A 14,942-nucleotide genomic window follows, 5' to 3' on the forward strand; every position below is an offset into this window, starting at 1 on the left:
GTCAACTCTACTCTGTAATACCCAGATATAAATGTAGAGGAACCCACATCCACAGGGCAAGTGGAGCGAGATTTACAGATGCATTATTATCATGTTATCCCTGTGCATAGAACATCTCAATGGCTTTGGCTTTGTGTTATAATTGAAATATAAGCTCCTTAACATGTCTTCAGAGTCCCGTGTGACGTGACTCCTACCTACTCCTCCAGTGTCACCTCTCTCCCTACTGCACCCACACTGCCCTGGTCCAAGTTCTTGGACGGTAAACCGTTTTTCCACCTCCTGTTCTTGAAATGTGTCATTCTCTAAAACGGTACTCATGTTCTCTCTGCTTCTTTAGCTGAATAATGCCACGTCATCCTTTAAATCGACAATTTAATTCCCTTAATCATGTCTCCCTTCAGCCCATACCTGTACCTTACTACAACGTCTTACACTTTGTGGTCATAGCTTTTATATTGAGCAGTCGCAAGACTTATGAAGAGAACTCACAGAATGAGGGCAGGGTGCTGTTTGGGAATGTGGACTCTGGATCCAGGTGGCCTGGGGTCAGACGCAACTCTGCCGCCTACTTGTGGGATCATAGCTCGTGTGACCTTTCTGTGCCACGGTTGCTTCATCTGTAAAAATAACAACGGGAACTGAAGTGTTTATTTTGGGGGAGGATTCAATAATCCAGTTTATGAAGAGCTCAGAACAGTTCCTGGCGTGCAGTACACTCGTATGGTAGCTTTTAGGATATTGTCGTTACGGCGATTGTCCCTATGCATTTGCACGTGAACTTGGGCCTACTGCTTCCTCCCCACCCGATCTAGTAGTTCCGAGAGAGCAGACAATATGATGATTGCTCTCCGCTGTGTTTCTACCAGTGTCTAATAAATTAACATCTGCTAAATTACTTAACATGAAAATCGTGAACTGATTTTGGCTTTCCAAAGTCAGTTAATGTCCTGCAAGGTAACATTTAAGAGACTACGTGAGGCGAAAAGTTGTGGACAGTGAGCAGGATGACATTACTGGGGCTTTTTCTCCTCAACACCAAGTGATTTATTCAATTTGGTTAAAAGTTCTTAGTTATAACACTTGCTTTCAGCTACTAAAGCGGAAGGACGAACACGGTCAGTACTTTTCAGGAGAACAGAGCAGGTACAGTCCTACCAGTTACGGCTGAGCGTGATTTTCCTGCCACTTCAGAAACTGCAAAGGAATTGGGATTAAATACAATGTGGCTTTAAAATGCGAGATGTAGGGGCTCCTGGGGGGCTCAGTCAGTTGAGCGTCCGACTTCGGCTCAGGTCATGATCTCATGGTTTGTGGGTTCGTGCCCCATGTCGGGCTCTGTGCTGACAGCTCGGAGTCTGGAGCCTGCTTCGGATTCTGTGTCTCCCTCTCTCTCTGCCCCTCCTCCACTTGTGCTCTGTCTCTCTCTGTCTCTCAAAATTAAATAAATGTAAAAAAAAAAATTGTTAATGTGAAATGTAGACTTAAAAAAATTCCCATTTAAGGGGTGCCTGGGTGGCTCACTCGGTTGAGCGTCTGACTTCTGCTCAGGTCATGATCTGGCGATTGACGAGTTCAAGCCCCGCGTCAGGCTCTGTGCTGACAGCTCAGAGCCTGGAGCCTGCTTCAGATTCTGTGTCTCCCTCTCTCTCTGCCCCTCCTCTGCACATGCTCTGTCTCTCTGTCTCAAAAATAAATAAATATTAAAAAAAATTTTTTTTTAATTCCCACTTACCAGGACTGATTCCTTCTTACAAGCAGAAACACATATGAGATTTAGAGAGACACTGTTAACAAAGACACCGAAGAGGGGCGCCTGGGGGCCTCAATTGAGCATCTGACTCTTGATTTCAGCTCAGGTCATGGGATTGAGCCCTGTGTTGCGCTCCATGCTAGGTGGGGAGCCTGCTTGGGATTCTCTCTCTCCCTCTGCCCCTCTCCCCGACTTGTGCTCTCTCAAATACATACATACATATATGCATACATACAACACAAAAGACCCAGAAGAAACCCACCAATCAATATCAAGCTGCTTTACATTCTCACTCTCACTAATATAGGAACACCAAACTGTTTGATCGCGTGGGGAGGACTGAAGCCATAATTTTCTGTCCCTGTGTTGAACTGGACCCAGACACATTTTCCAATCCCTATTTTATTTTTTTTTATTTTGTTGTTGTTCAGCTTTTATTTCATAATCATAAACGTAGCTCTGCAATCCAGCTAGACTTGGAGGGGAATCAGGAAACTAGGGGACCCACAGAACTGCAGCCAGAGCACAAAGATTGTAGGATGTTTCGAGCAGATGGGGGTGAAGGACTGCTCCCCTGAGCGACAGAAGGAACAGCCTGGCAGTTTAGATGTGACGCGAGTCAAATGCACTAGATTTGTCTGCAGTCGGCAATGGTGATCTTGCTGCTCTTGCCAATGCTGGACCCAAAGTGTTCCCTGGCTTCCACAACATTCGTGCCCTCTTTCGTCTTGTCAAAGCCCACCTGCTCACCATCACACTCAGTGCTGGCAGCGCAGACGAAACCTGGGAACCATTCGTGTTGGGTCCAGCGGACCACGGATGAGATGCCAGGATCCCTATGCTTCAGGATGACATTCTCATCAAGTTTCTCCCCATAAGTGGGCTTGCTGCCAGTGCCATTATAGCGTGTGAAGTCACCACCTTGGCACATTAATCATGAACCAATGCCGTGAAAGCAGGAAACTTTATAACCAAATCCATTCTCCCCAGTGCACAGAACACAACAATTTTCCGTTGTCTTTGGAACTTTGTCTGCAAACAGATCGAAGGAGACATGGCCAAAGGGTTTGCTGTCCAGGGTGATGTTGAAGAAGATAATGGGGTGGATCATGACTGGGCGGCTCCTGGGCTCTGGCAACCGCAAAGCTCCAATCCCTACTTTAAACACTGAGACCAAGTAATAATAACTTAATATCTTGCTCCAGGAAATACCAACTGAACAGCTCACTTATCAAGCTTTCCTTCAACACCTTCACCTTGTTGTACCCACCAAGCTACTATTTTTTTTTAAGTTTTTGTTTGTTTGTTTGTTTTATTCATTTTGAGACAGAGATAGAGAGCAAGAAGAAGAGGGGCAGAGAGAGGGAGACAGAATCCCCAGCAGGCTCCGTGCTGTCAGTGCAGAGCCTGATGCAGGGTTCAGTGTCACGAACTGTGAGATCATGACCTGAGCCGAAGTCAAGAGCCAGATGCTCAACAGACTGAGCCACCCAGGCGCCCCATAAAGCTACTATTTTTAAGCTCTGCCCAAACTCAACCAATTCTTTGTTTTGCAAGGCTCACCTCATAATCGTTCATACCAGGTCTGAAAACCTTATAAATATCCTAATTTTCCCTTTTTGAGATACCAATGGACTGTCAAGAGAGTATTTTCCATTTCTGCGGTGGGTGCAATAAACTCAGCTTTGCTTGATCACTAGCTGATATGGTGGTCTTTGGGGGTCTTGACAGTAGATACAGTGTAAGTTTTTGGTGGACACATACATTCATTCTCGTTGAATATATGCCTAGGAGTGAACCTTGAGGTCATAGAATAAGAGTATGGAATATATTGTCAAGTAGTGGCCTCCTCCCCATAGCCATGTCTTTTTCTAGCTCCCACACACATTAGTTATGCGAGTACCTTTGGCCAGTAGCTTATCAGTGAACGTGACATAATGTTCAGAAATCTGAAAAGCGTATGTCCTCTTGGAACACTGTTGCCACGTGAAGAAGCCTGGGTTAGCTTCCTGAAGACAGGGAACCAACAGCCACCACCGAACATAAGAGTGAAGTCGTTTTATCCGGTCCCAGACAAGCCATAAGGCAGTAACATTGCCCGGTCTTGTCTTCCCTGAGCAAGACTAGTGGAAGAACCATCTGGTTGAACTAAGTCCAAGTTGCTGATCCAGAGAATCATGAACAAATTAAAGATGTGTTGTTTGATGCCACTGAACCTTGAGATGGTTAGTTAATGGGACAATAGGTAACTGATATGGTGTTTATTAACTTTAATGGAAAGTGCCAAACAGCTCTCCAAAGTGGCTGTACCATTTTAACACTCCCACCAAGAAAGGATGAGAGTTCAAGTTGTTCCACATCCTCACCAACACTTAGTATTGTCCTCCTTGTGTTTTTAGCCACTATTCATAGTAAGGAAGACCTTATTGCACTTTTTTTTAATTTTAAAATAAAGTATTTATTACTTATTTCTGAAATGGTTTTGAGGTAGCTGATAATAAAGCATGAGTGAAATAAGGATAAAAATGCTATCACAGCACTGAATGAACAAAAAGTTGTTTTATTGCACTTTTTTGAATGAGTACTGAGTTGAGCATCTTTTCATATGTTTATTAGCCATTTGGATCTCTTTTTTTTTTAAGTTCTTGTTCAAGTTGCTTGCCCATTTTTAAAGTATTTTTTAGTATTCATGTTGGAGTTCTTTATAAGTTCAGGAGATGAGTCTTTCTATCAGCTATGTGTAAGGTAAGTGTTTTCTCCAATACTCAGTGGTCTGCCTTTTGATGTTCACAACGGTTCTTTTGATGATGAGCGGTTTTAAATTTTGATGAATTCTAACTTTTTTTTTCATATATTGTCAGTACTTTTTGTGTCCTTTTTTCTCTCAAAATTTTTTTAATGTTTTATTTATTCTTGAGAGAAAGAGACTGAGCATAAGTGAGGGAGGGGCAGAGCGAGAGAGGGACACAGAATCTGAAGCAGGCTCCAGGCTCTGGGCTGTCAGCACAGAGCCCAACGTGAGACTCAAACTCACAAGCTGTGAGATCATGACCTGAGCCAAAGTTGGATGCTAAACCCAATGAGCCACCCAGGTGCCCCTTTTTGTGTCCTTTTGAAGTCTTCATTTACCAAGGCCGTGAAGACATTTTTCTGTGTTCCCTTTTTCAAGCTTGTGGTAGATGGTCTCCATGAGGTTTACCAATTTCTTCCCTCTGCATGCATAATGCCATTCCCCTAATAATAGAAACAATGTATTCTTCCTTTCCTTTCGAAGCCGGATTGGCTGGCCTCGTGACTCACGTGACCAACAGAATGTTGTGAAAGTAGACATTCTGGGACTTTGGAGGTTTGGTCATAAAAACCTCTAAGGTGCCCACCACGGTCTATCAGAACACTCACACAAGAGGCAGCCAGCACGCATGTCGAACTACCCTGAGATTACCTGCCGGAGGAGTGCTCCCATTAACCTCCCAGCTATTTCAACCATCACAGATGAAGCACCAGGCATGTCAGTGAAAGAGCATATCGAATATTTTATTTGCAAAAGGTGCTATGTGAAGAAATGAGGCCCCAGATACATGGCCCCATCTGAGCTGTGACCGCCATTTTCAGTCTCTTAAGCCATCTTAGCTGAGGCCCCAGATGTCCTAGTACAGAAATGGTTATTCCTGGAAGTCCTCTCTGAACCAAAGCTGACAAGTGGCTGTGGCCCGGGTCTACTCTCCAGAGTGGTATTGCATTTAGGGTGGCTATTACTGGATCATTAGTGGTAGCACCTCTTATACTTGTTACTATGTTCTCGTTGAACCCGAGGGAAAATTAAGACAGGGCCCGTTTTGTCTCTCCCACTGGATTTACAAAGTCTGGTGTTTCTAGCTTTTATCACAGAACTGATATGACACTAATAAAGAGAATATAGATGAGCTTTCAGAAAAGAAGACTTTCCTCAAAGATGTACAGTTCCTCACACAAATGACTCAGGAGGTTTTTAGGGCTCAAATATTTCTCATGATTAATTGAGTCTGACTGTGCTTTCTACCTACCTCAATTTTTATGTTGAGAAGACAGGAAAACCAGATTAGCCAAAGTGATGACTATTAAATTAAATAATATTAGTAAAGTTCATGGACTAAAGTGTAGGCTCACAGTGGACATAATTTGGCAGTGCTGTTGAACCTTTCTGGAACCATTTTAGGGCAATTTAACCTTTTGTTTGGAGCTTTGATGACTTAAGGAGGAAGAGTCAAAATCTGGGAGTCACTCTTATTCAGCGGAAGGAAGCTGTGTATTTCCTTGATGTAAGGATGCATTTGACCGTGAGGCCAACTGATTGTACACCCAGGGGCGGTGGGCCGGCAGGCAGCACACCCCCCCCCCCACGCCCCCACCCGTCCCAGGGCTGGTCCACCGTCCCCTGCCCACAACACAGAAGCCTCCCTCCCTGGTTGCTTTTCTCAATCACATACGCTTTCAAACATCCGCACAACCATCTTGCCTTCTAATAGTTAAAGCAAACTAGTACATTAATAAAACACGGTATTAACAACTATGTAAATGATGCCATTAGACTTCTGTGACAATTCCTATCATACAGCTAAACAAACCAGGAATCAAACAGGTTAAGTGGTATAAACAAGGACTCACATTTATAACATGACGGGGCTGGGGCTCCATCCCGACTTGCAGGAACGAAATGGTCTATGCTCTGTCCGCTGCTCCCGATTGAAGGAAAATAAAAGTTAAGGGCTAGAATGGAAAGAAAAGGGGTATTTTCTGAAACCAGGGCTAAATCTGGATGCTAACAATGACTGTATACACCATGAGAAATTAATGACAAGAGTCTATTCAGAAGCAAAAACGTTTTCTTCATTTCTGGGGCATTCGATAATTTCATGGATATTCTATGAAAAGGAAATCACCGCATACAAAGAATCACGCTGAGGTGTTTACTGTATGTTAATTAATTGGAATTAAAATAAAAATGTAAAAAAAATAATAAACTGAAGCGTTTAGACAGTTTAATCAAAAGATGTTTAAATCAGGGGCGCCTGGGTGGCTCAGTTGGCTAAGCGTCCGACTTCGGCTCAGGTCACGATCTCACGGTTCCTGGGTTTGAGTCCCGTGCTGGGCTCTGTGCTGCCAGCTCAGAGCCTGGAGTCTGCTTTGGATTCTGTGTCTCCCTCTCTCTCTGCCCCTCACCTGCTCAGGCTCTGTCTCTCTCTCTCTCAAAAATAAATAAATGAATAAAAATAAACCTTAAAAAATGTTTTTAAAAAGATGTTTAAATCAAATTTAAGGCTAATTCCATCTGGACTGATCATTTGCAGTGACCTGAATATCATTTTGAGGCATAATGTGCAGATTACACTTCTAAGTCAGAAAATGCTAGAATGATGAAATCTTTATACAGTGACCCCTGAACAACACAGGTTTGAATTGTGTGGGTTCATTTATACACGGATTTTTTTCAATAAATACAGGACAGTCCTGCAAATGTGTTTTCTCTTCCTTATGATTTCCTTAATCACACTTTCTTTTTTCTCTCGCTGACTTTATTGTGAGGATAAGTACACAATACACCTAAGATACAAAATACGCGTTAATGGACTGTTTGTGTTATTGGCAAGGCTTCTGGTCAACAGCAGACTGTTAGCAGTCAGCTTTGGTGGGGAGTCAAAAGTTATATGCAGATTTTCAACTCCGTCAGGGGCTCAGTGCTCCTAAGCTTCACACTCTTCAGCAGTCAACTGTATTGTTTCTTCACAGTCTTAAAGGATTTCTGCACCAACGTGGCCAGACATTTCCATCTGTGTATCCAAACAGATAGATAATTCCTCCCTCGATGCAATTAATTTGGTCAGCCTCGAAAGAATTCGGGCTAGAGGTAATATTTTACACAGGGTTCAGGATGCTACCAGCACAAGCATTTCAAACATATGTGATATGCTGTTATAAGCAACTGAGTGCAATAAATTTATGCTATTTTGCCAAAATCTGTCATGTGACGTTGTTATTCACCTGTACAAGAATAAACATATCCTCTGTGTCATTGTTTTAAGTACTAAAGGGAGGTATAGACAATTGCACAGTCATGGCTGGAAATTATAACGCACATATTGGTGCCTCCTCAGCAAGTGATAGAACTAGGCAAAAAATAAACCAGTGAAGACACGTATGTTCTGAACACTATCAACCACCTTGACCTGACTGATACTGATGTCACAGGTCACCTTTGTCAGAAAACTGTCCCAAGAATATAGTCGCAGCTTGTTTTCACCACAGCAAGTCCCAGCAGGCAGTCCCCGGGGACAGGAATGGCCTCCGCCGTGTGGCACCTTCAAACCCGCACAGCAGCACCCCCTTTCCCACAACATTTGTCAGAAGAAATGGCAGACCTCGGTGGGCACATTTTCTGGTGCTTGGTGACCATCTAGAGCTTTCACGAAGACGCCTGCAGGAAGTCCCTAAGAAATCATCTGACTAAAAATTTTTAGGGGTGCCTGGGTGGCTCAGTCAGTTGAGCGTCTGACATCGGCTCAGGTCATGATCTCACAGTTGTGAGTTCGAGCCCCACATTAGGCTCTGTGCTGACAGCTCAGAGCCTGGAGGCTGCTTCCAATTCTGTGTCTCCCTCTCTCTCGGTCCCTCTCCCCCTCATGCTCTGTCTCTCTCTCTCAAAAATAAACCTTAAAAAAATTTTTTTAAAATTTTTAGAAGAACTCGACATCTTTGTTATCTTGGGGAAGTACATGTTTGATGCCATAGAATAATGAAATTCCTCATTTTACTCTTCTATGACTGTCTTTACTAGAGCTCTTCACATAAGACTTTTTTAAGAAGCCTGCCGTACTCTCCTAACATAGGGCATAGTTTGCATGGCAATAACAGTAGGCAATGCACTAAAAATTATGGCAGAGGGGCGCCTGGGTGGCTCAGTCAGATAAGCGTCCAACTCTTGGTTTTGGCTCAGATCATGACCTCTCAGTTGTGGGTTCGAGCCCTGCATCAGGCTCTGTGCTCACAGTGTGGAGACCGCTTGGGATTTTTTTTTCTTTCTCCTTCTCCCTGCACCTCTCCTGCTTGCTCTCTCTCTCTCAAAGTCAATAAGTAAACTTTGTTTTTTTTTTAATTATGGCAGAAAAAATATGGTAGAAAAATTACAATAGAGGTAGATTTTTGCTTTTCAGATAGCCAGTCAATCCTGGAATTTTGCAAATTATCAATTACACAAAGCAAAATAAAATTTTTATTTGTCTTCAGAATCATAAAGAAGAAAATGTGGGCATTTTTAACAAGAAATCAGGAAGTTATTTGTTATACTTAAAAAGTAAATATGCCTTTTAATTTAAATTTTCCTATCAATTGCAACTGTGATATTTAATTTCACACAAAAGGGATGTGAACACCTATGTCTTTGTGGAGTTTTGTGAGCCCTCCTTTCTTTGCAAGTTGATAAATATTATTTTAATAAGCTTCATAATGATGAATGATTTTCTCATATTATGGATTCATTCCTTTGAGTGGCAGTTTAAAAAACCTGATCCCCTAATACAATAAAGTACTTCAGTGAAAAGAAGCTTGAATTTATTTATCTTTTTTTTTTGTTTTTTTTGTTTGTTTTTTTTACAGCACTTCTAAAGATAGTAAAAACTTTGGAAGTCCAACAGAAGAATTGCTTTGGTGCCACAGTAAGAGACAAAGTAAGTTGTTGGTTGTGAAAAACCCTGGGCATGTCTCCAGGGAGTATATCAGTAATAAAGGGAGATCCTACGTCATGAAAAATCCATAGAATTTATTTTATAATGGGTGTTTGACACTCATCCCACATTCACATTTGCTCTGTTATAACCTCTAAAAACTATTTTAGCCAATGTTAGACCTCTCCTAGCAAAATAACCCTTTTTCTTTTTGATTCTGTCTTAAGTACACTCCCAATAAACAAAGTCAAGGCAAATAGTCTGTAAAATACGGATTATGCAAAATAAGTGTGCCATTGATGTTTTCTGATATACAGAAGAAAAAGCAGCATAGAAATGCAGGCTCTTCTGTCAACCACCAGATCTGCAACGCCCGTCATGGGAAGCCGTGCCGTCACAAGAGTAGACTTCTAGGTGTTCCCTAACTCAGTCTCTCGTGTCTTGAGAAGTGGCGTTTACACCTCGGCACCAAAGGCAAAATGGATGCTTATTTAAGGCGTTTTTGTTTTGTTTTGTTTTTTACCTACCCCTTACAATACCTTGATTAAAAGTAATTGCCACTTTCAATGTAAAACTCAGCATTATGTAAATATGACCTTCCCACTGGCATTCGTGAAGGTGGTCCTCTAACTTTCCAACAGATGTACAACTTGTGAACATATGTGGTTGCGCTTACATTTACAGAAGCTTTTTTAAAAACACGAGGCACTGGTCTCACTTATTGATTAATAAAGGGACATGAGTAACAAATAAGGAATAATGAAATGGGAGAGCACTGTAAGGGAGACTAATGTTAATGAGGAGGGGAGAAATAGCTTTTTTAGGTCAATCTGAAGAGGTTTACCATCTGAACTGTTGTTACCATCCAAACAGCCTCTAGACCAAGGCAGAATTCATGGTAATCTCCTTGAGTTAATGATTCCCATGTAGGGGGGGGGAAAAAAAGTTTTGTTACCTAAAAGTTGGGGATGACTTTTGATATATGTAGAAATTCCTCAACAGATTATTTTCTCTCGCTTCATAGAATTTATACTGAATTGAGAAAAACAGCATAAAACATTTGACAGCAGATGTAAACTCAGTCTGCTGAGACAGATCCACTTGTAATCTTGAAGAATGGTGTATCAATTAAAGTGAAGGATTGGGGGTAGGTGCCTGGGTGGCTCAGTTGGTTGAGCGTCCGACTTCGGCTCAGGTCATGATCTCACAGTTTGTGAGTTCGAGCCCCGCGTCGGGCTCTGTGCTGACAGCTCGGAGCCTGGAGGCTGTTTTGGATTCTGTGTGTCTCTCTCTCTGCTCCTCCCCTGCTCATGCTCTGTCTCTGTCTCTCAAAATAAATAAATAAACATTAAAAAAAATTTTTTTAAAAAGTGAAGGATTGGGGTGCCTGGGTGGCTCCACTGGTTAAGCATCCAACTCCTGATTTCGGCTCAGGTCATGATCTCACTGTTCGTGAGTTTCAGCCCCGCATCAGACTCTGCGCTGACAGAGCCCCTCCCCTGCTCGTGCTCTCTCTCTCAAAATAAATAAATAAAACTTGAAAAAAAATGTTTTTAATACAGTGAAGGAATTATTTCTGGATGTGATTAATCAGCTAAGATGAAAAATCATCCCAAGCTATTACTGATCGCTTACTATCTGCGAGGCATTTTAATAACAACCTGATACTTGGAATGATGCCAAGAAGGATTAAAAAAATAGCCTTACAATCAGGGAATTGACAGCCTAATAGGAGACATATAAATATAATAGTATTAACTAGAAAAACTGTATTTCCAGGTGTAAAAATGCAGAAGGTTAAAAGAAGGGCCAGGGCATTCTTAAATCCAAGAAACTCAGATAACTGTACAAATGTGATGCTAATTCGAGCTGACCACTGGCGCATGGGGAAGATTTGGATGGGGGATTTGCATGGGAAAAGGGGGAGAAATGGTAGAATTCTCTTGGAGGGTGTGTGGGGTATCCAGGATGTTGGTGCGACTGTGCAAGCATGGGGATGGGGGGGGGGGGGCTGTACACACAGTCTACACTGTGTAGCAAAAGCAGTGTCATTCGGTAGACGACAGCAGAGGTTGAGACTTATACACACCGCTTCTGAATGCCACGCATCCCCCGTGTGACCTGGGCTAATTCACACAGGATCTATAAACCATAGTTTTGTCGTCTGAAAAAAATCAGGATGAAAACACCTACGTGCTTTCATAGGAGGCTTGAGACCGCATACTTAGCTTTACAAGGTAAATAAGATACAAGGTTTATTTTGTAGGGAAAAATATATGCTTCCGTAGAAAATTATGCATCATCCCGATTCTAGAGCTTACTGGATTCTGATTCTGTGGCCGGTGTTCTGCAACATTGTAAATTACGGCGAACTCACAACAGTGCAAAGTAACCCTTGCCGGTGACAAGCGAATTCAGTCCTGTCAGGCAGAAGCTGAATTGGCTTCTCTCCCCACAGCAATGTTTTGTCTCCATTTGTACATTCATTTCAACATTCCTTCCCTTTTATTTTTATATATTTATTTATTTATTTTAGAGAGAGAGAACATGGGGGAGGGGCAAAGGGAGAGGGAGAGAGAATCTTAAGCAGGCTCTTAGGCGTGGACCCCAACACAGGACCCATCTCACAACCTCATGACCGTGAGCTCACTACCCGAGCCAACATCAAGACTCGAGCCACCCAGGTGCCCCGACACTCCTTCACTTCTTCCTACCAATTTGTGCTTTTTGACTTTTTTTTTTTAATTGGTCACTATGTTTGCCTGATTCCTTCATTAATTGAGTTGAATAAAATCTTTTCACCTCTCTTCCAAGACTTCATTCTTTCTACTAAACATTATTTTGCTAAGGTAGCTGCATACTATGTGTGGCTCTGGTTGATTGCTACTGACTCTGGATACACTTCAGGGTATTTACCCATATTTTTAAAAATTTTTTTTAATGTTTTTATTTATTTTTGAGACAGAGACAGAGCATAAGCAGGAGAGGGTCAGAGAGAGAGGGAGACACAGAATCCGAAGCAGGCTCCAGGCTCTGAGCTGTCAGCACAGTTCCCGACGCGGGGTGCAAACTCATGGAGTGTGAGATCATGACCTGAGCTGAAGTCAGACCACCTGAGCCACCCAGGCACCCCAGTATTTACCCATATTTTTAAAAATCCAAGTGTGTGACGCACGGGCTGAATTGATCGCAAGCACAAAGTAAATGGCAGTGTTTGGAAAAAAATGTTTCACCTACGGCTTCATAACTCAGCACATGGTCGCTCCTGCTCATGGTTGCCTCCCCAAGACCCTTTTCAGCGCTCCTTTTACCTCCTTGTTCCTTAAGGTGTATATGAGTGGGTTCAGCATGGGGGTGACCAGGTTGTAGAAGAGGGTGAGAAACTTGCCCTGGTCTTGGGAAGCGCTGTTCCCGGGCTGCATGTACATGTAGATGATGCTCCCGTAGAACAGAGAGACCACGGTCAGGTGGGAGCTGCAGGTGTTGAATGCCTTGCGGCGCCCAGCGGCCGACTGGATCTTCAGCACGGCTGCCGCGATGCGGCCGTAGGACACGAGAATGAGAGCAAGGGGCAGGAGGACGATGAGGATGGCGAAGGTGAAGGCCAGCATTTCCACCGCGCGGGCGTCCACACAAGCCATCTTGATCAGTGCTGGCATTTCACAGAGGAAGTGGTTGACCCTGCGCCGGCCACATCTGGACAGAGTCATTGCGAGCGGGGACATGACGATGGCATTGGCCAGTCCACTCCCCCAGGCCACGGCCACCAGTCGCAAACACAGCTGGGGGTGCACAATGACCAGATAGTGCAGGGGCCTGCAGACCGCGGCGAAGCGGTCGTAGGCCATCACGGCCAGGAGGATGCACTCCACGCTCCCCACACAGAGGAAGGAGAAGAGCTGGACCGCACAGCCAGCGTAGCTGATGGTCTTGTCAGGGCCCCAGAGATTCACCAGCATCTGCGGGATACAGCTCGTACTGAAGCAGAGATCTAGAAAGGAGAGATTGGCCAGAAAGAAGTACATTGGGGTATGAAGTCGAGGGTCTAAAATACACACAAGGATTATGGTTGAGTTTCCCAACACAGCCACTGAATACAGAGTGAAATTGACCATGAAGAGTACCAGCTCCAGCCTCGGACGATCAGAGAAGCCCACTAAGATAAAACCATACTCTGAGCTGTCATTGGATTTTTCCATGGTCTTCCTTTCACATCATCTGTATACCTGTAAGAATAAAACAAACACCGAATCGATATTTTCTAAAGCCCCTGAATGTCGGGGCCTTTAAGGAACAGATAAGCCACCAAGTCCGATATCAGAATAGCTTCTGCCCAGCTATAGAAGCCATTCATCATTTGTTCAAACACGTAATGCAAATTATTTCATTGTTGGAAAATTCCAGCTTCTAATCATCATCCATTTATTAAGGAGGAATTTTCTTCCTAATTCACGAGAAAAAGAATTTCAACTTCATTGAATATACTTCATATCTAATCTCTCTTCATATGACAGCCATTTAAATGTTTTGAACTAAACTAAATTTTCTTTAGGTCAAGACATTCAATTTCCCTTAATGATTCTCCCTATAACAAGGTTATCAAGTCTATGATCACCTTGCAACCATCTTCCACGTAGCTTCAATGTTGGCAATGACCTTCTGGAAATGTGACAGCCAGGGCTGAGTTCAGTATCCAAGATATGATTGGAAAAACACAAGAAACTAACATGACCTGGAGATTAGATCCTTATTAAGAGGGAATAAGCGTACAATTACTTCATGGTGTCAATGTCACCTTTTTATTTAGGTTATAATTGAATCTGCCAAATATTTACTGATTCCTGTGAAATGCTGTCAAGTCAAATCTCTTTCATTCGTTTCTCTGAAAGAAAAAGACTTCTGTAGTGTAGAATTGCGAGGATCAAGGGAGATATCACGTCCACTAATAAAATGGCAACTTTGGGCACATTGGTCTTCTGGTCGTCTTTCAGAAACATTGAAACAGCATAATTAGCTTGTGGAAGAGAGGCGCATGGCCATAGGGATGAAGGGAGAGAGAAGGAAAGAGACTGTGGTAAGGAGAGTGATTTAAAAAGTAGATGGAAAAAGATTGACCCTCATAAGGCTCAAAAGAATAAAGAGAGCTGGCTTCGTAAAAAGACAGGTGTATAATTGGAATCGAGGATGCCAGGATAATAACGACCCTAACAAAGAAAGGGAGAAAAGTGTGACAACAGCAGAAAAGCAGGTAGAGAAGGAAAAGTACCTCAGACCGTCTGTCATGTTGATTCTGTGAGAACTGAAGCCAAAATAATGACTACAATTATTAAATGGACATTATAAAATATCCACTCTGCTGTGTGATCTAGAGGATCAAGGGCTGCTTCGATTATGATAATATATTCAACAAGCAAGGTGGGACAAATGAAGGCAGAGTAGAACACAAGTTGTCACGAGTATTTTAATTTTCAAATTAGAAAACCGTATCTTTG

General features: G+C 42.8%; 2 pseudogenes; both read right to left on the reverse strand.

Moving 5' to 3' along the window:
• Positions 1 to 2,182: 2,182 nt before the first annotated feature.
• On the reverse strand, positions 2,183 to 2,864 carry LOC145715471 (peptidyl-prolyl cis-trans isomerase A pseudogene; annotated as a pseudogene).
• Positions 2,865 to 12,719: 9,855 nt separating this feature from the next.
• LOC132666552 (putative olfactory receptor 2W6 pseudogene) lies at positions 12,720 to 13,649 on the reverse strand (annotated as a pseudogene).
• Between the last annotated feature and the right edge of the window lie 1,293 nt (positions 13,650 to 14,942).

Source organism: Panthera onca, chromosome B2 (genome assembly GCF_046562875.1).
Source record: "Panthera onca isolate mPanOnc1 chromosome B2, mPanOnc1 haplotype 2, whole genome shotgun sequence".
Taxonomy (NCBI): Eukaryota; Metazoa; Chordata; class Mammalia; order Carnivora; family Felidae; genus Panthera; species Panthera onca.